This window comes from Syngnathoides biaculeatus, chromosome 4 (genome assembly GCF_019802595.1).
Source record: "Syngnathoides biaculeatus isolate LvHL_M chromosome 4, ASM1980259v1, whole genome shotgun sequence".
Classification (NCBI taxonomy): domain Eukaryota; kingdom Metazoa; phylum Chordata; class Actinopteri; order Syngnathiformes; family Syngnathidae; genus Syngnathoides; species Syngnathoides biaculeatus.
In genome coordinates this window covers 9795047-9821878 of record NC_084643.1, presented here as the reverse complement: position 1 = coordinate 9821878, position 26832 = coordinate 9795047, and the positions used below count along the sequence as shown (strand labels likewise).

General features: G+C 42.5%; 1 long non-coding RNA gene across 5 annotated transcripts in view; it reads right to left on the bottom strand.

The window, feature by feature from the left end:
• Positions 1–26832, bottom strand: part of LOC133499430 (uncharacterized) — a 240582-nt gene that overhangs the window by 114392 nt on the left and 99358 nt on the right. For all 5 annotated transcript variants that reach the window (XR_009794654.1, XR_009794652.1, XR_009794653.1 and 2 more), the window contains 2 exons: positions 17300–17422; positions 16817–16931 (listed from right to left, as the gene is read on the bottom strand). This is a non-coding gene — a long non-coding RNA (uncharacterized LOC133499430). The remainder of the gene's footprint in view (positions 1–16816; positions 16932–17299; positions 17423–26832) is intronic.

The window sequence follows — 26832 nt, the reverse complement described above, 5'->3', positions numbered from 1 at the left end:
CATACAAAAAACACGTGTAACGAAAACACACGCACCCCAAAGAGGTCCGCTCGTCATTAACGTGTCTGTTTTAATCAAATTAGCCGTGCATACTGCTGAGCTAACGGCCGCTAGGGTTATTCCCCTCGCGGCTTTTCAAATTCTTGTGCACATTTATGACTAATTGGTCATAGTCTGTGAGTGGAGCGCGTTCTGTTTCGTCGCTGAAATTAGAATATCGCCCCTAGGATAGTTGTACAATGTTTAGCGGTTTAAAAACATGCATGGAGGTGGGCATCGTATAGTTGTTTCTCACACGCGTGTACCACAAAAGAAAAATGAAACTTTTAAGCGTCTTTCGAACCTGTGAGGGGAAAATAGAACTGTGTCATGAATAAAGAAAGAGGTCATTTAAATTATAGCTATGGTTACGCATCTTTTTCAAGTGTAGTTGTAAAGACAAAATGGGCATTCCGTGCACATTTCTAAAGAAAAAAAAAAAAAGTCAGTCATATTGAGATGTCAGTGACTCAACAGAAAGCTACTTCTTTACTCTTGCATACATTGTCGTATTCTAGCAGAGTGATGATAACGCAGTCTGCACCCTGAAAATAACCCTCATCGTCGCTGGCTGTGGAAAAAACTCCAGCTGTTTGTTAATCGCTCACCGGGGTCCCTGCTGGCCGTGTTTGTATTTGTTTAGGTTCTGTCTTTGGTGAGGAAAGCAGTAATGTGTGGCGCGTGCTGCGGAACTCTGCAGGGCAGCCCTGGTCAATAGAAGCAATACTTGCTCCTCCGGGGAGAGGGGCGGCTTTCATTTGTTTTCATCACCCAAACGGATTTTGCTGGGTGCTTGAAAGCAGCATTCATTTGTTTGCTCTGATTTCTGGCCATCAAGCGGCAGGGCCATTCTGCTACATTTTGGAAGTAAATTGCCTGCGAACACAACGAGGGAGCCGTGTTGGAAAAGGAGTACGGTTATCCAGAGGCTTCTGGTCAGTTTTGTTCTCACACCAATAATTAAGGAGCGAAGAAAGAATGAAAAATCATCTGGCCAATCCCGGACTGATTTTCTCACTTGACACATCTGGCCAAACTAATGAGCGCTATTACATGAGCTGTTGCGAAAATTTTTTAATCCTAGTTTTAGTTTTTTACCTCCATTTTCAAACAGAATGTGCGAAGCCATCCATTCTCGAGTACGATTGCAAAGTCAAGTATTATCCTAGAATGGCCGTCTAATCGCAAAATGTGTGTCCTTAAACACTAAACAGTCCGGGGAGGAAAGCGGAGATTTGATGGATGACATTGTAGCTTTCTGGCTGGAACAAGCGGTCCCGTCTCCATTTTCTACCTGCTTTTGTGAAGGATTGTCCATCCGGTCGACTTGAAGGCGCCGATCCATCCTTGTCCTGGCGCCGTCTTCCACATCAAACCCGAATGTCACTTTAACTTTGGGCCAGCACACGTCACTTAAGGGCGAGCTTTGGCGAGCTTTATCCGGAGCGGCCTCCGTCGCATATTAAGATCCTGTTCCCCTGTTACGACTTACTCCTGTGGTCAGGTGTGTCTGTGGGTGTGCATGCACATCCTGTCAAGAAATACTAACAATGAATCACTACTCTGGTCAGGTGCTCCCGCTAACACGCTGATAGGGGTAAGGCCGTGTGTTACTCCGTGACGACAGAAATCCAAACTTTCGAAGAGGGACACTTCCCTAGAAGCTGGACTGCCTCCCCACCTTCTCTCGCCCCCGTATTTCTTTTGCACGGTCCTGCCGGTCAAATGACAGGAGACCAAAAAGGGCTTGAAATTATCGTTTGCGAGACTGAAGATCAAGTCTCTGATCATAGTCGGGAATGGCTTTAAATACCATATTTTCCGCATTATAAGTCGCATAGAATAGACACTACAGTAGAGTCGTTATACGTTACAAACGTTAGGCATCCACTAGATGTGGCTGCACTAAAAACAAAATATTGATCCATATATAAGGCGCACCGGATTATAAGGCGCACCGTCGGCTTTTGAGAAAACTAAAGCCTTTTAGGTGCGCTTTATAGTGCGGAAAATGCGGTAGCTGTAGCAGACAAGATTGTAGATGTTCATATTCATAAGAACAGCCTTTTCTTTTCATATTCCCAATCACTGTACTGTGACACTAAAATCTCACAGCATACCACCAAACAAAAATTTCATAGAATAAATTATGTCAAGTAGAGGTTATACTGTGTACTGGAGTAATCATGATCTTGTCTCAACTTACAAATGTACCTACTGTAAAATCTGGGCCCATGTTTAGTTGAACACGAGGCTTTTATCCAGTTGTATGAATGGCAGCAGTTACATAATCATTACATTAAATAAGTTCGCCTATTGTGTGTCCAACCATAATTATAAGCATCTGTCCATCCATCCATTTTCTTTACCGCTTATCCACACAAGCGTCGCGTGAGTACTGGAGCCTGTCCCGGCTGTCATCGGGCAGGAGGCGGGGCACACCCTCAACTGGTTGCCAACCAATCGCAGGGCACATAGAGACAAACAATCCTTTCCACTCACAATCACATCTACGGACAATTTAGAGTGTCCAAATAATGTTGTATGTTTTTAGGAAGTGGGAGGAAACCGCAGTGCCCGGAGAAAACCCACGTAGGCACGGGGAGAACATGCAAACTCCACACAGGCGGAGCCGGGATCGAACCCGGGTCCTCAGAACTGCAAAGGCCAACGCTTTACCAGCTGCACCACCGTGCCACCAATTATAAAACATATTGATAATTGATAATTGATTACTGCGTTTGCAAAGGCAGAATTTCTGTCGCGCTTGTATTTGATCTCAAACTTGTGCTGGAACGCAAGCAGGATAATATGGAAATGGTCCCGTTCACAATAAATAAATCAGCAAATGTACATATGTAAATGTACTTCCAACACCATCTCGTGAAGTTTCTCCTTTACGCTAAAAAATGCCTTTGGCAGCTTTATTGGCGTTCTTATGAGTTAATAAAATAAAGTGAGAAAGATATGACACAAACATATGCTCGGGCCCTCGATGGATGTTCGCAGTCGCCACTCAGTGGCCTTAAATACACACTTTGAGCCTGGCGGTCCTTACCTCAATCTGTGCGGCATATTGCAACATATGGTCGTTTTTTTTTTTTTTTTTTTATACAACGACTGTCCAGTTGCTGCCACCAGCCAATATCAGCTAGTTCACAAGCGACGACGTGCCATCTGTCAAAAAGGAAAAAAAAAAATGGAAGGCTGCTGTACTTCAATATGATTTGGGGACATTTCGGAGGAAAAAAAAAAATCACTCATAGAACAAAACATAAGATGAAATGGTAAATCACACGTGCTTATATCAATACAAACTGGTTTTATCTCGTGTAATTTACTGTACATCCTGTACAATTCACGTGTTGGATGTGTGCCTTTAAGGGGTGCGGCCTTACACGCAAGGTCTGGGGATCAGATCCAGCCATGTACAGTAAAGCCTCGGTTCTCCAACGTCCCCGTTTTCGAACAAATCTGCTTTCGTACGAAAATTTCGAGATTTTTTTGCTTCTGGATACGGCAATGCGCTCCCAGCCTAGCCTAATCTACGACTAAAACGTACATTTTAAGCAAAAAATGAATATATTTCGTAAATTATTTTATGATATAAAGTTATCTCAACTTTACCTGTATTTTTACTATGCCGTTTATTATCAGGAAAAGCTGAAAAACTGATTTAAAAAGACTATTTTTTTTAGGCTTGGAACGCATTATTTCCTTTTCCATTCCATTCAATGGGAAACATCGATTTGGTTTTTGAACAAATCACTTCTCAAACCATTTTCTGGAACTGATTGTGGTCGAGAACAAAGGCATTACTGTACATTATTTATTGTGGACCACGAAGGCAAATCTGCGACAACTTCATCTTTCCTGCTAAAATACCAAAATTGCAAATTGTCTTCACATTTAATCATGTTGGGATATTGCAGTTGGCGGTGGGGGGGCGGGGGGGGAGAATTCAAGGAGGGAGTGGGGTAACATGTTACATTTACTCAAGTAACATTTTCCATAAACTTTAAATGCCCTGTACTTTTTACTTTTACTTGAGTATTTATGTGAAGAAGGGTCAATACTTTTACTCCGCTATAACGACACATGTGGCGTTTGATACTTTTATTTATTCATTCTTGTGTGCGCGCATCCATTTTGATACTCCATCTTCGACCTGCGCATGAATGAACGAACGGTGGCGTTCTGTACCGCACGTGCGTGCTCCGACATCATTTTCTTCCGCTGGGCTGTCAGCCACAATGAGGCCAAGCGTGAAAACGCTCGCCCAGAAGCTCGGAGCTGTAAAGACCACCAAGACGAGTGAGGCTGAGCAGCTAACTTTGCGGACAAGAACGATTCCCCCATCTGTGCTCCTGTTTGGAGTTGTAAACGCCGAGAGGGGGGAATAGAACTAATTTGACAAAGGCGGCACTACATGGAGTAAATTGGCCAGGCAAGCTGACGGGGACTCTGGGATGGAGTTGAACAGTGGGGAAACTATTCACGCAGCCTACGACAGTTATCTTTTGCTTAAGAGAGAAAAAGCTAAAATTATGACACGAAACATAAACAAGGATTATTAGAAACTGCACTGATTCTGACACCATCTTGTCATGCTGATGATCTGCTTCGTTATTAAACTGGTAATATTTGTTGGTTAGAGAGTAGATGTAGTGGAGAGAGAGAGAGAGAGAGAGAGAGAGAACTGAATGGGGCAGGGGATTTGAACTTTTCCTTCCACTGATCATTGTTGGGAACATGAGGTTACTCGCCATCATAACTGATGACTGTTAGGAAACTGCAATTGTTTGTTTACATTCAACCGTCAGCTGTTGCAGTCACCAAAGCAAGCGACGTCATGCGCGCCGCGATCGCGAGATTACACTTGCAGCATTCAGGGACACGCATACAGCTCAGTGAAGACTTCATGTATCTGTAACGTATAATTATTATTGTTATTGATTATGATTATTGTTATTGCCTCACCAAGTGTTTGTTTTTTTGCATTTGATTTTAATGCATAGCATTTTATTTCTGCAGTTGTGTTTTTTTTTTTTTTTTTTCTTTTAAGAATCAGAATCAGCTTTCATGGCCAAGTTTGAATATCCTAAAAGATTGAGCAGCGGCGCTGAAGGCCTTGCGGGGTGGCCTGGCAGACTGAGCTCTGCGGTGATCTAGTTGAGCAAGCATCTCGAGGGTTTACCAACTCTGACAACACTTTAGCGGCTGGCGGTTTATTGCTGACGCTTCAAAGTCTCAAAATGAAAGATGATTTAAAAAAAAAAAAAAAAAAAGGTTTAATGTGTTTGTTTGTTGAGGGAAATAATGACTGATGTGGACAAAGAAGCATTTTGGGAGCCTCACGATTCTGAGGTTGGAGGTTCAAATCTGTGGTCTGCCCTTGCAACTAGGAATCTACTTCATCTCCCAGTGCTTTCGTAGGTTTTCTCTAGGTACGCCAACATCCGCACATATTCAAAAGCCAAGCATGTTGGGTTCCTTGAAGACTCCTAACTGTCCAGTGTGAATTTGGGTGTAAATGGTTCCGTTCAAATTCAATTAAAAAAAGAGAGAATATTATATCATAATACATATAGAATATAATATCCGTTGCCTCTCGCCAGGTGGGATAGGCTCCAGCTCACCAGTATACTTGGTTTGGATAAATTGTAAAAAAAAAAAAAAAAATGTTTTTCTATTCATCTACGGATAATTATATTTTGTATCGTAAAGTGTTAGCCTCACAGTTCTGAGGACCCGGGTTCAATCCCGGCCCCGCCTGTGTGGAGTTTGCATGTTCCCCCCGTGCCTACGTGGGTTTCCTCCCACGTCCCAAAAACATGCAACATTAATTGGACCCTCTAAATTGCCCCTAGGTGTGATTGTGAGTGCGGCTGTCGTCTGTCTCCATGTGCCCTGCGACTGGCTGGCGACCAGTTCAGGGTGTACCCCGCCTCTTGCCCATTGACAGTTGGGATACGCTCCAGCCCTCCTGCGACCCTTGTGAGGATAAGAAACTAAGAAAATGGAAATAGTATTTACTGTGTTGTTTTGTAATTTTCAATTGTTCTAGTTGATTTTATCTACAGTCGAACATGAAAGTAATTTTAATGGTTCCATAGTTTCCCCAAATCATTGATTACATGGTCAATTTAAATATTGTTCGTGCCACAACAAATATGACGCTTCATTGTTTACAACCAAACACTGACTATGCTAAACCACTAATGGCTCTCGGGCTACCGCCCAACCTTCGTGGTGGTCTTCAGCTTGCCTGACTAGATAAAATAAATAAATCAACCAATTTCAAAAGAGATCATTGTTGAAGTCGGTGACACTCGATCAAGCCACAATATTTTTTTTTTTTTTATCTGCTTGATTTTAAAGGAAAATATTCCGATTAGGGCGCGTGGTGTGGGCAGCTGGAGAGCATTGGCCTCACAGTTCTGAGGACTGGAGTTCAAATCCCGGCCCCGCCTGGTTGGAGTTTGCATGTTGTCCCCGTGCCTGTGTGGCTTTTCTCTGGGTGGGCTCTCCGCTTTCCTCCCACCCCCCCAAAACATGCAACATTAATTGGACGCTTGGTGTGATTGTGAGTGCGATTGTTGTCTGTCTCTGTATGATCCGCGATTGGCCGGCAACCAGTTCAGGGCGGACCCCGCTTCCTGTCCGACGACAGCTGGGATTGGCTCCAGTACTCCCGCGACCCTCGTGAGGATAAGCAGCTGAGAAAATGGATGGATGGATAGAATTGGGCGAATAACATGCTGTATTATGATGAGCTAATATTAGAAGCCGTGATATTCATTAAAGCTGCAAAACGATAATGTTTTTGCTCCCGTGGCACTCCTCAGAACGGCTGACAGATTATAACTAAGTCGATCCATTTTATGAGCCGCTTATCCCCACGAGGTTCACGGGCGTACCGGATCCTATCCCTGCTATCTGCAGGCAAAATCCAAAAATTTAAAAGTGCAAGTATCAAACTGAGTGATTCCACATCAGTGCTCGATCTGTTTAAATGAGATAAGACGGGTACAGACGAACTTTTAACCCCTTGTTCTTCTGCTCTAGGAGAAATGTCATTAGTTTAATACTCGGGAATAAGTTCTGCCACATCGTTGCTCCACATAAACTTGTGTTCCTTCCCCGAGAATCCCAACGATGCTGTGACCCGACCTACATGAGTTGAAGCTATTCTTGGACTTCTATTTGTATTCATGATGCTGTACCAACGGGGAGGCCGGGCAGCGTTCTCGACAGAAGACGGGACCTCACCTACAGAAAAATCCTAATTACCGAGAACAGAGTCAGGTCATCTGTGCCCTGCCGGGATGAATAGTTACTCTCGCAGTTTGCATTACGCAGCATGTCCGTCGACACCTCATTATGCGCACATCATTCTCTGTCAAAGCAGTGGAAGTCCAAGCGCAATGGGCACGGTTCATCTCGCATAAACACGACATGCTCTGTGCACACACGTGAGCGGGACCAGGAACTCCTCAGACGCCCCCCCCACGCATCAACTGCTGACATGGGGTCAATACACGTGCACGTATAAATGTCAGTGGTTCACCTTTACATATCTGGCATTTAAAAATACATTAAGCCATTGCTGAAAATGGTTTATCACACACATACACACACATACACACACAAAAAACGGAGTTATTCATTATGTACTGCAAAATCTGTTGTTTCCTACAACTGGCTGCGATTTACCACGTAATCAAACCTGTTGGGACTGTGTTCAAAATCAAGCTGAACCCAAAAAACTGAATCATTCCACCACAACAGTGTTTTGTAAAAAAAATTAAATAAATACAACAAAAAATGAAAAACAAAGACAATAACAACAAAAAAGCAGTATTAGAGAAACTGGCAGTTTCTCAAGCTTGAATGGTATTAAATCAATTGGCAATAGAACATAACATTCCTCTGTGCATACATGTTCATTCCAAGTACAAATTGTCCCCCAAAAAAATCCATAAATCTGAAAAAAACTGAAAGAGACATTTCTTTTCTCAAGGGTATGTTGTGGATTTCCTATTCCGAGAACTGTACACAATGGCAACTTATTAACCAAAGTTACCACTGGACAAATCATTTCAATGTGCGCACTTGTATACTTGAATAGAAATCAGTTTCCAACATATTATAAAGCCAGGGAACATATTTTTCAATCCTACAAAAAAAATCTCAGAGCACATCACCAAGGTTTTGTTTTTTGTTTTTTTCAAACTGAAATAATTATGATCTCATCTCAGTGTGACTGACTTGCAATGTTGTGTGAATGGAAAGCGGTCAGCTGTACCTTGACTGTGTTGAAGAATTCAATTGTTCTGCTGGTTACTGTAACTTGCTGACATATTGTAGATGGACGAACGAAAATACTCTCTTCATGGTACCGGTGGATAAGTCGTTTTCTAGGCCAACGAAGTAAATCACAGCAAAGCCACTATTATTGTGAAGGACTTTTCACATCCTGGTCATCACCTGTTTAAGCTGTCGCCCTCTGGCAGGCGGCGCAGGTCCCACAAAACACGGACAAGCAGATTCAAGGACGGCTTTTTTCCCCCAGAGCCATCAACGCCTCGAACTCAAACCACTGAAAAAAAACAGTACTGCAATGGAAACTTACGCAACGGCACTTTTGTGCATTTATTTATTTTGTTATTTATTTTAGCAATAACTGTGCCTTGATGTTTTATCTGCTGTTTTTTTACCCAAGATGTTCTGCGATTTTTATACTATTTTATTGCACCTTGTGGGGAAGCACTCATCGTTTCGTTGTATTGCCCAGCATGTAATGACATTAAAGGCTTTTGATTTGATTTGAGTTATTTAATTTCCTGGGAATCACTGATACATACCACAACGTTATAAGAACGATATTCACGTTAAAAATGTTATAACATGTAGTTTGCATGTTCTACCCGCGCTTGCGTGGGTTTTCTCCGGCCACACCGGTTTTCTCCCACATCCCAAAAACATGTAACATTAATTGGACACTCTAAATTGCCCCAAGGTGGGGTTGTGAGTGCGGCTGATTGTCTCTTTGTGCCCTGCGATTGGCTGGCAACCAGTTGAGGGTGTACCCCGCCTCTTGCCCGTTGAATGCTGGGATAGGCTCCAGCACTCCCCGCGACCCTCTTGAGGATAAGCGGCAAAAGAAAATGGATGGACGGTTGGATGTTTTAACATGAAATAGCAACATGGGAACATCCATAATTACTGCAGATGACAGAACATTTAGTACTCCAGCGGAAGCTCATAAAAGCCAATACCAGACATGTAGCAGGTATAAGAATAAGATTTAGGCGTAGCAAACGAATTGCGGATGAGGTTAAATTAACATTATAGAGAAGGCAGCCTTGACCCAGTGGTTAAAATCATCGCCTGCCATCGTTGGGGACCGAGGTTCAAGACCTGTAAGAAATGAATGAATACAAAATGTACACCTGCGAAGTCTCCAAAGGTAACAGTCCAATAAACAAAGGTAGCCGAGCCTCAATCATTTCTTTAAGGTAACGTTCAGGGAAAATAAACCCAATCACTTTCAATTTAGCCATGTGGGAGCAAGCCTTGACGAAAAAAAGAAACAAACAAAAAAAAAGAACTGCCATTTTTTTCAAAGCTTTTAGTAAAAATGCCTTTGTTGGGATTGACTTTATATCTCAACACTTTGAAATAGTCATATAAATTATTTCTCTGCACAAGGAGTGATATCCTTTGCAACTAATCATTCTCTCGCTGATGTTTCATTGACCCAAAGTGATCAAACGGATGATTACACAGTTAGATAATTAATGCCTTTGATCACAATTATCATATCAGTTTATTGTGCGCCAGCGTTTTTCCACATTATTGCTTTTGTACAAAAAAAAAAAAAAAAAAAGGGGATGTTTTTCCACCATCGTATTTCAAATGTGATGATGAGTAGCTTGGTTAATAATTCACGGGGAATTTTACACACTGAGAAGTGAGTTATTGTGTTTTTGTAGACCCATTCATATATTGAATAATGGGCCCTGTGGCACAATGATAGTGATAGCTTTGTGGGCGGAAGGCGATATTTTTCTCTGATTCATATCTACCTAAGTGCCATAGAAGGGAACAGATCACTTCGATTTTTAATTCCTCGCAACTTTAGAGCCCAAAAAGGCCCATATAAACATGAGTCATCACAGGTGCGCTGACTGTCTCCCACCCCCACCACTCCCACTATTTATCTGCTATAAGTAAGCTACATGTAAGCTATTATTTATGATGGGACTCGAGAGAATTATGGGGCCTAAGTAGCTTCTTGCTCATTATTGCTGTAATGCGCATTAAAGTGATAAAGCCAGCTGCGCAAAGGCCCCCGGTGGGTTCGCTCATCCATATTCATGAGGATGAGAGTCAGAACTGCTTGGCTGTCAGTACATTAATACCTGATATGTCTCACTCTGTGTCTCCAGTGAGAGATTAGAGCGCTCATATGTGAGGTGAGCTAATAAACCTTGCTTTAAACTGTACAGTCGTATGGCTAATCTCTCCAGAAACAATTACGCCAGACTAGACTCTGACTTGTTTGATCAAGTATTCTTTCTTTTGGACGAGTTACATTTGGTCTCGTGACGCTCTCGAAATCCAACCGTAAAGCTGAAAGGGGGAAAATTTGCAGTGTTACAACCGCCAGCGCGATATGAATGCAGCCTCGAGTCGACATGCGCCTCGCTAACGTACGCGAGCATGATTCTCGAATGTGACCATTCACGATGGCACGGGAAAATGATCTCCCGATCAGTGATTGGGAACACAAATCCAGTTTGACCACAATAACAGTACTAGCTTTGTAAGCTAGCAATCTGAGCTAGCATTAGCACCGTAAACAACCCGATGTTAGACAATTATGCTACATTGGTAGCATGACTTGCACATTATGAGATGTTACTATAAGACTACATATATACTATACTATAATATATTTAGTCTCCTATGAATATGATATTTGGACTCCATATTTATAGTGTCCATAATTTATTTGGTCTGAAATTCATATATTTGTCACGAACCAACGATGTGGGGGTGGACCCAAGTGCAGGACTCCAAGAGGAGGACAGGATGTTAGACGTGGTTTTATTTCGGAAACAGGTCGATACCAAAAAGAGGTCCAAAACACAGCAGAGGTACAGATACGCTAGGCTAGGCAGGATCCAAAAGATGTAACGCAAGGTCCGATGATTATGGGGTAAATTAATGAACATAACAGGACGTGATTAACAAAAGGGCACAGAATCTCTGTGGCGAGGGTAGCGCAACACTACACTTACTCTCAGTGGTGGAGAGTCCAACTGGCAGTGAATGCAACGCACTGACACAAGGCAACGAACTGGCAAAGACAGTGACAAAACTCCAAACTTAAATACATAGTCTAATTAGAGTCCACAAAATTTTTTCGTAAAATTCTGAAACAAAATTGTGACTTTGTTGTCCACGATCAAAAGCTTTGCCTGCCCAACAATGGTTTTTTGCAATAAATGTATCAAGTCTAGACATTCAAGTCCCCAAAAAGTAGAATTGGCAAAGAGTGCATGAAGTCCTTAAAAGCAAACGAGTTTGATGTATAAGTGCGTCGACGAGAACTGCAATCGTTTGTTGCAGATCAATGAAGCAAACAGTTATGAGGAACGGCCAGACCATAATTAGACTAAGACAAACGGAGCTTCCCCTCCCATCGTTAACAGTCACTGAATTAGAAAAACTGAAATGCGGGTCATAATTGAGCAGAAGTGGACCTAAGGAATAGTCGGGAATTGTCTTAGAGTTGAAATGAATGAAACTATTTATTGTATGATGGATACAAAGCAGTATTTATATAAATAAAACCTCGACATTTGCCTCACCTGCCGCCATCTAACGTTGCTCTTCCTTCCCATCTGTCCCCGTGTTGACGTAAATACAATCAAGTGCGACTTCTCCACGTCTCACGATGAAGTTTCTCCCCGAGCAGCTGCCGTTTCAAATACTTTATGAGGTTTTCGAACAGAGACTATTTATGGCAAAGCGAGTCGTCAGTCTATAGGCTTCGGTCTCCATCTGTACATAACATCGTGTTTAGACCGGGAATTAATTCAGTGTGTAAATCTTTTAGAAGCGCCCATGTGGAGTACAGTAACCTGCTTTTGATGACTTCAGGTGTTCATCAAGAATTTTTTTTCGAAAATATACGCATTAACTACTCCCATTCTTTTTGCTGCAACTCTCCAAATGTACTGTATGCCACTTTGGACTGCACACAAAAAAGACTGAACACATCTGCCAGAGTCATTCAGTGCCTCAGCCTCCCTCAAGGCTACATGTCAGCCCTATTCAAATAGGAACCCCCCCCCCCCGCCCCCCCGGCCCCCTCTCGCATTTTTATCCTTGGGGAATAAACGGGAAGATGGTCTCGGAAAAAAAATAAAGGAAATCTGGAAAAACGAAAAAATGTCAAATATCTACATGAGCGTTACATCACCTGTCTCTACCTGTCGCACGTCTGGAGATTGGGAACACAAATTGGATTTACGGCAGAACCTCCAGTTGTCCTACACGATCCGTCACGCTGGCGACTTTCCAAGTTGTTTTCATTTCTGAACAAATGTTCCCGCAGGAAATAATGTAGAAGGAATTCAATTGTTCCAGGCTCAGACCGTGGCCACCATAAAACCTTGATTAACCATACAGACACTGTTTTCAATCCGTTTGAACATTTGAAACTGTCATACAAGTATTAATGAGAGTTAAGCACGATAAAATGAAAATAAAATAAAGTAAAACCACTCCCCCTCTTTGAAAAGGCCTGACAAGCACAAAATAGTAAGAAACGGGAGGACGTTTGCATATCAGCGTCGAGTAGTGGCGTTTTTATAGCTATTGACGCGCTCGTGGTTCTTGGCAGGCGGCAAAAGAAAACATTGTGAGCTCTGCGGTTGTTTGGCAATAAAACACAAGCAATTATTAACGTCTACCCTGACAAAGCAAAAATTCACAATTGCCTATATTAATAGTTTATCTACCAAAACCCTTAAGCACTACAACATTTCCCTTACAAAAACATCACTCAAAGATGATTTGATTTAAAAAAAAAAAAAAAAAAAAAGCATCAGAAGAGTACACGTAGAAAGAAACACTTAACTTTCCATAGCTTCCACTAACAATTAAACTTAAAGATGTTAGTCGGTCAGCCGAGATGCATCACTTGAACATACTTCACTGTACGCAATTACTACGTTCTTAGTTTTATTAGATTTTCCGGCATCTTCAGTATTATAGAAAGAGTGCCAAAGATAAAATAAAATAAACACAAATAGTTGCATTTGTGAACATGAATAGCCAGGAGTTCACTGTACTGTTAAAAAAATATACATATATATTAAAATTAGTAGACAATATGCTCATAAAACAAACGTGTGTATGTAGTTTATATTTAATCAGTTGAATTGCTCATATTGTACTGAGAATCCAGGCCCTAACCCTATCTTCAGTTCTACTTCAGGTTCCACGGTTATCATCACAGTTTTCCTCCTTACCATCACTGCTACGATTTTGTGGTGGCCTTGAAAAAAAAAACACTTGAGAAACTAATTCCTGAGATGTTCACCTTTCAGAACAAAAGATGACTTTGTTTCACGATTGAAGTATAGGGCGGCACGGTGGAGCAGCTACAAAATCTCAGTTCTGAGGACCCGGGTTCAATCCTCGCCTGTGTGGAATTTGCATGTTCTCCCCGTGCCTGCGTGGGTTTCCTCCGGGTGGCCACTCCGGTTTCCTCCCACATCCCAAAAACATGCAACATTAATTGGACATCTCTAAATTGCCCCGAGGTGTGATGGTGAGTGCGGCTGTTTGTCTCTATGTGCTCAGGGTGTGCCCAGCCTCCTGCCCGTTGACAGCTGGGATAGGCTCCTGCGCTCCCCGCGACCCTTGTGAGGATAAGCGTCTAAGAAAATGGATTGATCGATGGATATTTTGTAAATTTAACTTCAAATCTTAAAATCTCTTTTGGGTTAATCAACACAAAGAGTAAGACAGATGACTGTACTGTACATTTGTCAGCATCTGGCCTACCTAAGCGTTTTTCATTCCATATCTAAAAAAAACCCGAATGTCCACATCTTTGAGTTGTTCTGTTGTTCAGCGAAGTCGCAAGCGCTGAACCTTTTAGTCCCAGAGTGCCTCATTAGCCGTTGCCATTTCAGCTCTTCTCCTCGTGTTAATCACCTCAGTCGATCACCTCTGTCCAATCAGTACCGTGTTGGTGATTAAAAGCGAAAGGATGCATCTTGCGAGCACTTGCACGTGCAGACATTTCGTCGGGTGTGCATCTGGACGGGCAAGAATGTTACGTTTTAAGAACTTCCAGGAGTTGTTGGTTGGTTTTTGTTTTTTTTTTTTTTGAGACACCAATAGCCATATTCAAAGTAAAAAGGTTGAAAAAGAATGAATATCACAACATATTTGGGCGAAAATAGGGAAAGTTATGAGCATTAGCCGCTAGGTAGTTAAAATATTCATAAGGGGCAAAGGTAGTATTGTTAATTACACATGACATTATAATGTCAGGGTGTAAGAAACAAAATTTCTAAAAACCCGTGTTATTAGTCGTCATAATTCAGCCATTCATTCGTTGTCTTAGCCGCTTATCCCCGCAAGGGTCGCGGCAGTGCTTGGAGCCAATAGCAGCTACCTCCAGGCAAGAGGCGGGCTACACCCTGAACTGGCTGCCAGCCGATCTGCAGGGCACATAAGAACATACAACCAGTCGCACTCACATTCACAACTACAGGGCATTAAAAGTCTCCAATTAATTATGTTTTGGGGATTTGGAAGGAAACCGGAGTGTCCAGGAGAGAACATGCGAATTTGAACCCCTGGTCCTCAGAACTGGAAGGCAGACGCTCTAACTACCTTTCCGCCTAGTCGTTATAATGGGGGGAAAAAAAGTATAAATAAAGCTATGCAAATAAAACATATGCACATCTAAAGTAGAGGAGTAAAAACATCATAAAGAATCAGCTGGTTCCTGTTCCAGCCATGCAAGACCCGTCCGTGCCTCTCCCGTGCTTGACAAAGACGTGGTATGCTTTAGTACATGCGCCGTTCCTTTTCTTTTTCCATACTATGCAATAAAAGCCTCGCTTTGTTTGGTTGAACGCGCCGCAGGTGTGTGGCAAATAGATTTAACACCGCATTTAAAACTTGGGGAGAGCACAGAAATGATCCAGATGCACGGACACGCAGGGCTGAAAGAGGTTCTGTCCTCGTTGATATGGCATGACTCCGCACTGTGACTGGCTCCAAGTCAGTCCTTAACGTTTGAAAACTGGCTTGCAGAATTCATGATGCGGCGCGATTATTTTTGTGGACACGTTAAAAGTTCTACACGAGCGGAAAAATTATTCCCATTGCCTTTGATTTAGCCTACGCTCAGCTTCTCATCTGTTGTTCAGTCAATAATATGAGCCAGCGCAGTTGCGCGTGCTAAATTGATCAATTTTCATATAATCCAGTCACAACACACAAAATTAACAGCGTGGTAATTTAGCTGAGGCAACTGTGGTCGGTCCCGGTCACTAGATCAGCTTCCATATTTGTTTCTTTTTGGAGAAATGCAAACCTTTCGTAAATCAGGCTCATACTGTTTTCAGGACATCATCTTGGCCCAGGTGAGCTGTCAAGCAATGTTCCATCTAAGCTGCGCAACTGCGCATTTGCGCACTTGTCGCACACTCTCAGCGCAGAGGAAAACAGATCCAGCACAGTGAGCTACAGCCTGGTGTCTTTTTGTTTTTTGTTTTTTTTTAAACACAGCAGTACTTCCTAGTTTACCTGACACTGCCCCCCTCTATTTTAAAGGGGTACACTCATAATTACAAACACCGGAGTATGTGGATAATAGAAGAAAAAGTGGTGAAACGGAACGAGATTTTCTCTTTTTTGAGTAAAAAAAAGGTCCGGTCTGAAGCCAAAGTAGAAAGTACAGGATGAGATGGTGTGTAATGCTAAAATTCCACATTGGCACAGCCTGATCCAGGATGAAAGCACAGAAAATACAGTGCACAAAAAGCTAATACTGTATTTTAATTATAGGAAATAACATAAAATTAATCCTAAAACTGTTTGGGAGCATCATTCAGCTTTCAACATGCATTGCCAAAGATATTCTGCAAGCAATAATTCAGTTTTACACCAAGAAAAACAGACAAAGATATCATTGTGGGTTTTTTGTTTGATGACATTTTCGGTACACAAAATTTTTCTTCAAAATGTTCTGATGGGAATGTCATCTGAACCATTTAATGAGCCGTGTAACGTCAATGGATGACACTGATTGACACAGCGCAGTAGCTAAATTGCTAAATCTCCAAAAAGCATAATTAAGACACTTTCTCAATTTGGCACCATTGAGCCATTTGCGTGATAGGCCCTCAATTTCCTCAACTAATTTTATAAAAGCAATGAAAAGATGTTTTCCATATGATTAAAATCAGTATAAAGTAGTATAGCCCGCAGACAAACAATATAATCTAAAAAGCTTTTTCGTTAACCTTGTTGTCCATCTTAAAGCGGATGACGGGTTCTCTTCCCGTATCTAAATTGAATTTGCTCCCTTAATCAAACATGTATGCTTCTTCTTCTTCTTTTTTTTTTTTTTTTTTTTTATCTGCTCAAGTAAACATTGCTGTTGTTCGTAGCGCAACGCAGTTATCTCTTCTGCGTGGTCACGTGATGTCTCGTTCAAGGGCAGTTCGCTCACCTCATCCTTGATCACGGCGTCCCCCCCCAACCCCCGGTGAGCACGGCTGACCCTCGGTGCAAATACAGATGTGCATGCGGCCGATGCCAAGTCCAAATCGCGACCTTTGCTCCCCCTGGTCCAGCAACAAAAGAGATTATTTTTACTCTTCTTTTTTTTTTTCTGTCTCCCCTCCTTTCCCCAAGAAGATTCATATAATTTTTTCTAAATCTTTATTTATGTCTCCTTCGTCTTGACTCAGCAACCCGTCCGTCACCGCTCGGACAGAGCAGTTCATCATCAGCATCACAGTAACCACGACGACAGCGGCCGGCCCTTCATAAGACGGTAATAGACGTAATCCGTTCCAGGCAATGTTGTAAATCATATTTCAATAAAATGTAAAAATGAGCTATCCTGCGTAATGAAACTGCTCACTAAAGCAGAGAGGTCATACTTGGAAAAAGACGTTTATTAAATCTTCAAATGTGGGCTACTACTCACCAAGCAACGGAGTAGTGGTTGGCACCGCCTCACCGCAAAGAAGTCTCGGATCGAATCCCTGTGTGGAGTTTGGATGGTGCACCCCGCCTTTGAGTAGCTTTTCTCTCGGTACCTCCACCATGCCTAAAACATGAATATTCGACACATTGACGACTCTAAATTGTACACAGGTGTGGATGTGAGTGCGCGGTCGAGTTCTGTGACTGGCTGGCGAACATTCCTGGGTGCACCTTCGCTCTTGCTCAAAGTCAGTTGGAAGAGAAAGATTGGTTGAAATGAGTTTCAGTCGCACCCAAAATCAAACAAATGGAAATTGTACTTTTAGAATGTCTGGGTGTATTCGATCATATTGAACAGTTGTTTAGCACTTTCACATTTATCAGGGGCTTTATTGCTGTTACTCCATTTTATGAAGAACTGCTGTACAAAAAATAATCACACGGCACGTTGACAGTTGGGATTGGCTCCAGCGGCCCTCGTGAGGATAAGCGGTAAAGAAAATGGATGGATGGATGGATGGATGGATGGATATTTATCCCCCTTTTTCCTCTTCCCCATGCGCCCGGGTTCCGTCCGCCCATTTGTACTCCGAAGCGACATGCACGTTCTCTTTTAATTTGGCAGAGCGCACTAACCTTTCACAGTGCAATGTGATAATGATGAGTTTAATGTCACGGTGTCACACACCGAGAAGCGATACGGCAATCCGCTCGGAATCGGATACAAGATTAGGTGAAACAATTAGGCCTTGTACAATTATGGGTGACTCCGCAATGGCAAAATCCATATCCATCTTATTTGAGAATGTCACCCTCTTATGTTTGATTAAGGGCCTCGGGGAGTGCGTCGTACGAATAAAGTTTCGGTGGTCCTCGGTTTACACGGGTCTCGACACCCAACAATTTTGAGGTTAAAAATGCTTCAGCACGGGGCCCGAGATGGGACGCTCAGTTACCAACAGAATGACTTTACATTCATGGTCTAGGCTTGTTTTTTCACTTGTGACTACACACCATTATATTAGCGTAGGTTAGCATTCACAACTGGACATAAATTTCGGTCATCATATTAGCCCTCTTTATCAATTTATTGAATTGAATTTACTTAAAAGTTGGCGCCATGGTGGGTCAGGTGGTAAGCGTTGGCCTCACAGTTGTGAGGTCCCGAGTTCAATCCCGGACCCGCCTGTGTGGAGTTTGCATGTTCTACCCGTGCCTGCGTGGGTTTCCTCCTACATCCCAAAAACATGCAACATGAATTGAACACTCTAAATTGCCCTAAGGTGTGATTGTGAGTGCGGCTGTTTGTCTCGATTATGCCCTGCGATTGGCCGACAACCAGTTGAGGGTGTACCCTGCCTCCTGCCCGTTGACAGCTGGGATAGGCTCCAGCACTCTCCGTGACCCTTGTGAGGGTAAGCGGCAAAGGAAATGGATGGATTGCTCATTAAAAGTTCCAATGGTCACAGACTTTTTTGGGTAAATATACATTTGTATGCCCTTGAAGTCAAATGTGACGACTATTGAAGGGGAAGTTAAATTTAACCTGTTGTAAGATAACAAGAGGAAAGGATGTTTCTGTCCCGGTTGTTGAGTATAATATAGCGAAAAGAACAATAAATCGATATCGGTAATGATACAAGAAGAGAGTTGCATATGCATAGGTCAACTTTTCTTGTCTAGGTTAACGTGGCACTGATTTATTCCCGTTTACATGAGTTCCTTTTGAAAATTCTTATTCTAAAGCTAATATGGAGGTCGACCAGCAAGTGCAGCATATGGTGCTCGTCTTCATTTTATTAGAAGGCGAAAAGGCCACTTTTAGCTCCACCACAAGATATGCGCTGGCTCATTTTCATTGACAAAGTCTTAAAAGGCAGCATGTCACTTTCCATCCGCACTTTATTAAACGGGTTTCTTAATAACCACTCAGCACTTTCAAGTGACTGTTTACTGCTCAAAGTTCCCCGCAATGGGACTGAATCTGTTCAAATTGCTTTCAGTTGATCTGCTGCAGGATGGTGGGATACTCACAGGCAAATTCAACACAATTGCTACCGTGCACTTTTTCAACAAGAAGAACAACAACCACTGATCTAAAAAACAAAAAAAAAAAAGACTGGCGAGCGCATACATATCTAGCGGTGTCGATTGGTTGAAGCCATTTGGCTACCATCTTGGTACTCCCAAAACGTGTGGAGGACATATTTTACAGGTTGGATTATAGATTATTACTACTCCCCCAACACCATGTCACTGCCTCTAAATCCTGCATTTGCGTCCTACCCCATGTCGCATGGCCGTGACACTATACTCTTCTTCTTCTTTTCCTTTCGGCTTGTCCCTTTAGGGGTCGCCACAGCGTGTCATCTTTTTCTCATGCATCTTCCTCTTTAACATCCACTGTCCTCATGTCAACCCTCACAAAATCCATCAACCGTTTCTTTGGTCTTCCTCTCTCTCGCTCTTTTGCCTGGCAGCTCCATCCTCAGCACCCTTCTACCAATATGAGTATACTCTCTCGCCTCTGAATATGTCCAAACCATCGAAGTCTCGTCTCTCGAACCCCATCTCCAAAACATCCAACTTTGGCTGTCGCTCTAATGAGCTCATTTCTAATCCTATCCACCCTCAACATCTTCATTTCTGCCGCCTCCAGTTCTGCTCCACTTCTCTGTTGTTTTGTTTTTGTCTTAAGTCCTTTCAAAATCACTGAAAATGAAGGCCTTCTCTCAATGATCTAACAAGATTCGAACAAACGTTTGAATTGAATTAGGTGATCTGATCTGTCCGGGCAAGAAGTGTCGTAAACATTAGATTGGTCGCCAGTCAATGACAGGACGCTTATAGATAAACAGCCATTCACACTCACATTCTCACTTATGAATATAACATGCATGTACCTGCAGAAACCTCACATAGCAATTCTCAAGATCAAATTTAGGCAGTAATAGATTGAAGATTTTTTTTTTTTTTTGGTTCATTTTAACAAATTGGAGTCATTGCTATTTAGTGGTTTACTTTCTGCGCCAATGAAAGCGTGAATGTCACTTGTGAGGACCATTCCAGGGTGTAATCTGCTTTTTTTTCCCCCAAGATAGTAAAGGCTACAGTTCTTTGCTGTTTTGAAAAAGAATAATGAACGGATTGACAGACATGGCAGGTGATTTTTTTTTCACAACTTTAGCACACTCCACTTTTGCTCAGTCCATAGAAAACAGTTCAGATTTGGAAAGAGAGACAAGGAAAAAATGGACGAGAGTTGTCTCAATCGTTATGTTTGTTCTTGGTTGAGTTTGCAATGGCTGCATTCAGGGTCCCTCGAGTTGTAGTCTACATGTTTCTTGTGTAAACTTTTGATTTGATTCTTTAACTGTACTTGTAGTTTGTGCGTGCAGCAGTTGGTTGGTCTTGGTATTCTTGAAAAATGTTATGTTTTCTCTGCCGCCTCTTAAGAAAGATAGAATAGAGGGCTGAATAACTTAAGCCCGGCCTGCTATACACAAAAAGAAGAGTTGAATGAGGAGAAGACGTGTGGAAAATGTGTCTGCCGGAGCGTAAAATTAGCAATTACATTGGGTGTCATCAGTAATGACAATTTCAGCCCAGATGGAGCAGGTTAATGTCCAACGCTCAGACTGTAATTCGGCCGTTCCACCTGTGTTGAGTCACTGAGGCGGTGTGCGGCGCAACTTGACTGGAAAAACAACACCGCGCACAGATAAGCCCAAGATGGCCGCCATCTGCCGGGAAAGCTTACAGGGGCAATTTATTTTTTGAGACGAACGCTGACCTTGATTGTGACACAAGACATTTGTACTCTTGTGATGGTCCCTGTGTATGTTGGCATGCATTTTTTCTTAAATATATGTTCCTCTTTTTGTTTATCTCGGTGTGGCCACTCAAATATCAAATGTAACAATACAGGTTGGTTTTATTTAATTACTGGTCGAAAACAGAATCAGCCATTATCAATTCGCAAAGGTTTTGGTCATATTACCGAAACAGTATGCAAAACTTAATGGCTAACTTTAGCATTGGCAGTGACAAAACAAGAAAAAAAAACTCAGTCACAGATAACGACAACCTGCGGTTGCCACAAGTGGCTAACATGAGCAAAGACATCAAAAAACATTGACTAACATTGGCCTCAATCGCAGCTAACTATGTGCTAGCCAATCAAAATACGGCGAGTGTGACTGGCTAACCATAGCAATGGTTCTGAAAAACTCAGGGACAGCAAACCAGTCAACTTGGGCCCAGCGTAAGTGGTTAACAGTAGCAATGGTGCTTAAAAACACAGCCAGGAAAACATGGACGACGGACGCAAACGCAGGTTCGCACCGCCCGATTTGCCGTCGCCGTGCGAATACAGTACTTCTTTCTCGGCCTGGTTATTTACTTGCCGTTAGCAACAAAAGTTGAAAAGAAGCAAGTGCTGCCTTTCAGAGGTGGTGGGCTAACGTAGCTAAGGCGATTCACAACTGATGTCAAATTAAAGTTTCTGCTCGACAAATAAGTTTACATTTTTGAGTTGTAATTGTACATTCCCAAAAAAAAAAAAAAAAAACACATCAAACCGGTAACATTTAGGCCCGATATTATCGCAAACAATTTAAAACAAAATACTTCATTTGAAATATGTTTGTACGCCACGTTCGCTTTTTAGGAAGAAAAAACATTGACTTTAAAAATACGATAACACGCAAAAAAGATTTAGTCAAGCATGTTACATGAATTAAGTTATAGCTGCATGATTTATGATATGCTCTTTCAATGTCATACCTGTCTGATAAAATAAGTAATGCCGGCTTTCGGTGAATTGTCATCTTTGATTTTTTCATTATTTTTTACCATTTACATAAACACCTTCTTATCGACCAAAACAGTCGCATTCATTGGTTTTGATTATCTTGCTGCTCGCATAAAAAAAATGTGTATATAACAATCTGTCCTTCCTTTCATAAGAAGCTCTTTTTAAAATCGCCTTCATTCATCATTCAGCACAATGTCACATCCATCCCCATGGCGACGGGAATGCAAATGAGGTGGATGCGCACTCAGTGGCTCGTTGTAAATAATTTACTGTTTTGTTTTATTAGAGAGTGAGACACAACGTTATTTCGTGCGAGCGCTCCCCTTGGCCAAGGTCTGCAGACGCATTCATGCCGGGAAGCTCCTAGCAAACCCTTGACTTTTATTCCATGTTACGCTTCCCCATCGTGGAGGCTTCGCACACGGGAGTGTTGTTAGTGTGATGTTCGTGATACATCGCAACACCTTACAGCCAGATGGCAAAAGCCTGTAAATATGATGTATTAGTTATGTTCGGCTAACCACATTTGGACTTGTTCTCATCTTTGTGTGTGTGTGTGTGTAGCGGTGATTAATTACATGTTATCCAGAAGGAACAGGAACCTTGGCAAAAAAAGAACACCCCCCACCCCGCACACAGAAAAAGATCCATATGCTTATGTGCCCCGAGAACTCCCTCACTCGCTCCATCACACCCTCCTGTCAAACCGTACAAGTCACTAGTTTTGTTCAAGGCTAATTTCATAAAAACACCTTTTTTCTGCACCTTTAAACCTGACAAACACTCATATTCAGGTAGCCTCATATACCGTAATTTCCGGCCTATAAGCCGCGACTCCCCCCACCCCCCCGACCCACCCCCCACACACACACACGCTTTAAACCCTGCACCTTATGTGGGGATGTGACTAATTTGTGCATTTTCTTCTAACGGCCACAAGGGGGCACTCGAGCGGAAAATGTAAGAGTGAGACCGGTGGAATATATGTGCCGAGGAGGTGACTTTTACCGGTCCGGCCCTGTTAGGGCTGCGCTAGCGTGTTACTGTTGTGTCTCAGTGATTTTTACCAGTATGTTATTTTTAATCGGCCCTGTTAGGGCGGTGGCATTAGCGCTAGCAGTGCGGCGTTAGCGTTCAACTCTCACTATAGCGTCTTTCTTTGTAAATATCTCGTGTTTCAATGTGGGCACTTGCGGCTTTTACACGGCTGTGGCGTTATGTATGTACAAAATGGTATTTCCTTTACAAATGTACTGGGTGAGGCTTATAACCAGGTGCGCTCTGTAGGTCGGGAATTACGATAAGTCAGTGTTTTCGTCATGAACATTCTAAATGTGTCTCATCTATCGTGACGTGCAAATGAATCAATTGGCTGAAAGTGTGGTGAATTACCAAATCCTAAACTGACTATTTTGGTATCCTTCATGGTTTACGTGTATTCCACTGGATCCATCTGTATAGTTCCCTTGAAACAAACTATCCACAGTAACTCAGGTGAAGGTGGAGAGGGTGGGGGGAAAAATATATTGTGCCAGTGAAAACGTTTTCAAAAATCTGTAGCGTTAGACAATGAGAGAGTTTGTCTCAAGATGGAGGATTTTTGCTTTGGAGACTGTCGTGTGTGGAACACACAAACACTACAAATGACATTTGCTGCGCTCTCTTTTTTTTCCCCCCCAGTGACATTTCGCCTAATTGCATAGTACGGGCACATAAAACCAATCCCGGTGACGGTGATGATGATGATTTTTAGTATTATCATTACTGGTATTATGAAAACCCTTTAGGCTTTCTATGGAAATAATTATAGTATATTCTATTGTACATACAGTATTGTGTGTGTGTTTTTTTTTTTTTTTAATGACAATCATGACATTTTAGGTAGTTCAAGAATAAGATTGCATCACAGTAACAGATTTTTAGATTCTCTGACAAATGTGTTGTTTCATTGCCAGATCATATTTGTAACCAACCTTTTGGTGCCATAATCGCTCTACTCTTTCAGCTTCAGAGGATTATCTGTGCATCTCATTGTTGCGCCGCAGAATATGATGAATCACAAAAATGTTTAGAATCCAGAGCCGGGGGAAGAGCCATATTCACTAGGCTGATGATGATGATGATGATGATGATGTGTCTGTGGGTGGGCAGCATTATTACTAAGTGACATGTGGAGGACGATCAGATCTGCGCTTGATGTGTCTCTCTGAAGCCTCGTTATGACAGACGACATCCATTGTTGTTAATGATCATGAGGAGCATAATGGCGAGGAAAGTGGAATCGAAATTCTCGCAAGGACATTTTGGCCCAACTTGAATGTGCTCATGCCGCTCGGCAATCACGCAAAGTGACGCCGTTTTTTTGTTTTGTTTTTTTTTTTTTTGCACGCACTTCTCTGTCTACGTCGGTGGATGGGTGGAGAAACACCGCGGCTAATGGCGTTTTCCCTCCAATGGAATATTGATGATAATTATTAGAGATGTCGTCAGGGGCACGTTTGACATGACATGAATCAACTGCACGGAGACGAGTGGTCGAATTATTGTTGTCGCCGCGTGTGGTCGCGGGTAATTCAACCAAGGCATGCAGAATTACAGCTTTAAAAACTCCGATAATATCCGATTTGACAAATGGAGCGTGGCAGGCACAATGTGACATTGGCATCGGCACAGTTAAGACGTCGTCTCACATCTTAAGCCGCGCTCTAAATATGAAGTCTTAACTAAATCTCTCAGCTTATCTGATAGCAGACACTTCAGGGAAAGTGCTGCGACTACGAGTTTCTCATCCCGACTGTCGCTGATTTGGTAGGCCCGCCTTCTCCCAACTTCTGATTCCTGCCATCTGCAGCTTCTCTCCATCCATATTACTATGGTCCGCTGCCCCCCATCTCCTGTGGGGATTAGCAGGCTAAACGCAGGGAGGCGCTCCGTAGCATATGAGAGTCGGTGCCTCTGCGGATCATAAATTCGCTTGTGATTGAGGGGAGCGACGCCGGGCCCCTACTGAGCGAGCCGGCACTCCGAGGTGCCGCACCGAGCGCTGTGACCTCAAAGTGACATTAAGGCGACCTTGAAAGGGGACTTAGTGCGACAGAGCTCTTGCTGAAACAAGATGATAAGGCGACGGATTAACCGATGCGACGGCCGAGAGGATAACACCGTCCCCATCGGAGACGTGGGAACTAATCGAAGGCACGAGCTCTCGTTCGCGTTGAAAGTGAAGATGTTTGGTCAGCCGTAAGATCATCAAGTGATTGACTTCAGGTTGAAGTATAGTGACGATCCTTTTCAAAAGACAAATACTACCGCGAAGCCCCGCTATATCTTGATTCATCGCTTCCAGGTCCACTTTATGGTGAATATTTGAGCAATAGTGTTTTGGGGGGCCTTCTTGAAGTGCACAGGCAACTCTGTATTTGCAGTTGCGCCCCCTTCACTACGGTCTACTAATTTAAAAACAATATTAATTTTTCCCTGCAGAGCAGAAAGAACAGAAATGTATGCCCATGAGGATTGTTGTAAGCTCTGTTTGTATGTAGTACTGCTCTGTGTGTGTTCAAGTAACAGTCATTTGAATGCTTATATTACCGTAACATTGATGCTAATTTCACTTAGCCCATCTATGGCACTTTGTGTAATAGATTAGCATTAAGATACTGGACTTGCAAAATTGCATCATTAGGTTGAACATTTTGTTGTTTAAATATATAAGGTTCTATTTTCGTAACTCGTAAGTTAGACTCGCCATTGGTATTTTTGTGGCTCAATGTAACAAAGCGCATTCAAAAGTGGGACGTCAGTGCTGGTGTGGGCACGTTCACAGCTGACTTCAATACTGTCCAATTGAACCAGCTACTCTCATTGCCTTTAAATGCAGCGCATAAGTGGTGCACTGATATTCTGTGACGAGGCTGGAACAAGAAACCTATTTGCTGAGTCCAGTTCGAGAGGTCGAAGGGAATGTTTACCGGCAACTGCAAGCAGAGCTCAGTGGTGGGGGGGATGACGTGAAATTGGATTGGGAGATCGCAGATCTCCATCATGAAGTAGGCACTCGGGGGGCCTCCCCTTGCCCCCCAAGACTCTACGTATGAAGTTTCTAGATGTGACCTCTGGTCGACAGGAGCTCCTTCGTGAGTGTGCCCATTTTGTTTGTGTACCGTTCATCAATAAACAACTGAAATAGTCAACAACTGCACTCACAAACACACTTAGGGGGAATTTAGAGTGTCCAGTTAATGTTGCATGTTTTTTGGGATGTGGGAGGAAACCGGAGTGCCCGGAGAAAACCCACACAGGCACGTGGAGAACAGGCAAACTCCACACAGGTGTGTCCGGGATTGAACCCGGGACCTCAGAACTGTGAAGCCAACCCAGCGTGCCGCCCCCACAAGGTCTCATTCATGAAAATGACACAACAATGTCCCATCCAAAGGTGACTTTCTGAACAACTTTCAACTTTATATGCTGTTTTAATTAGATTTTTTTTTTTTTGGAGTGGGGATGATTTGACCGTATCAATCCTATCCTTTGAATCAATCAATTTAATAATTACTTTGACATTATAAAATATTCCCTAAAAGGTTGAAAATCAGACAAAACTTGCACACTACAAAGTAATTCCAAATAAAGTGCAAAGCGATATGACGATCGGCCATTTTTTATGGTAAAATATCTTATCATATAATGTGTTTTTTCAATGAAGCGTGATCAAC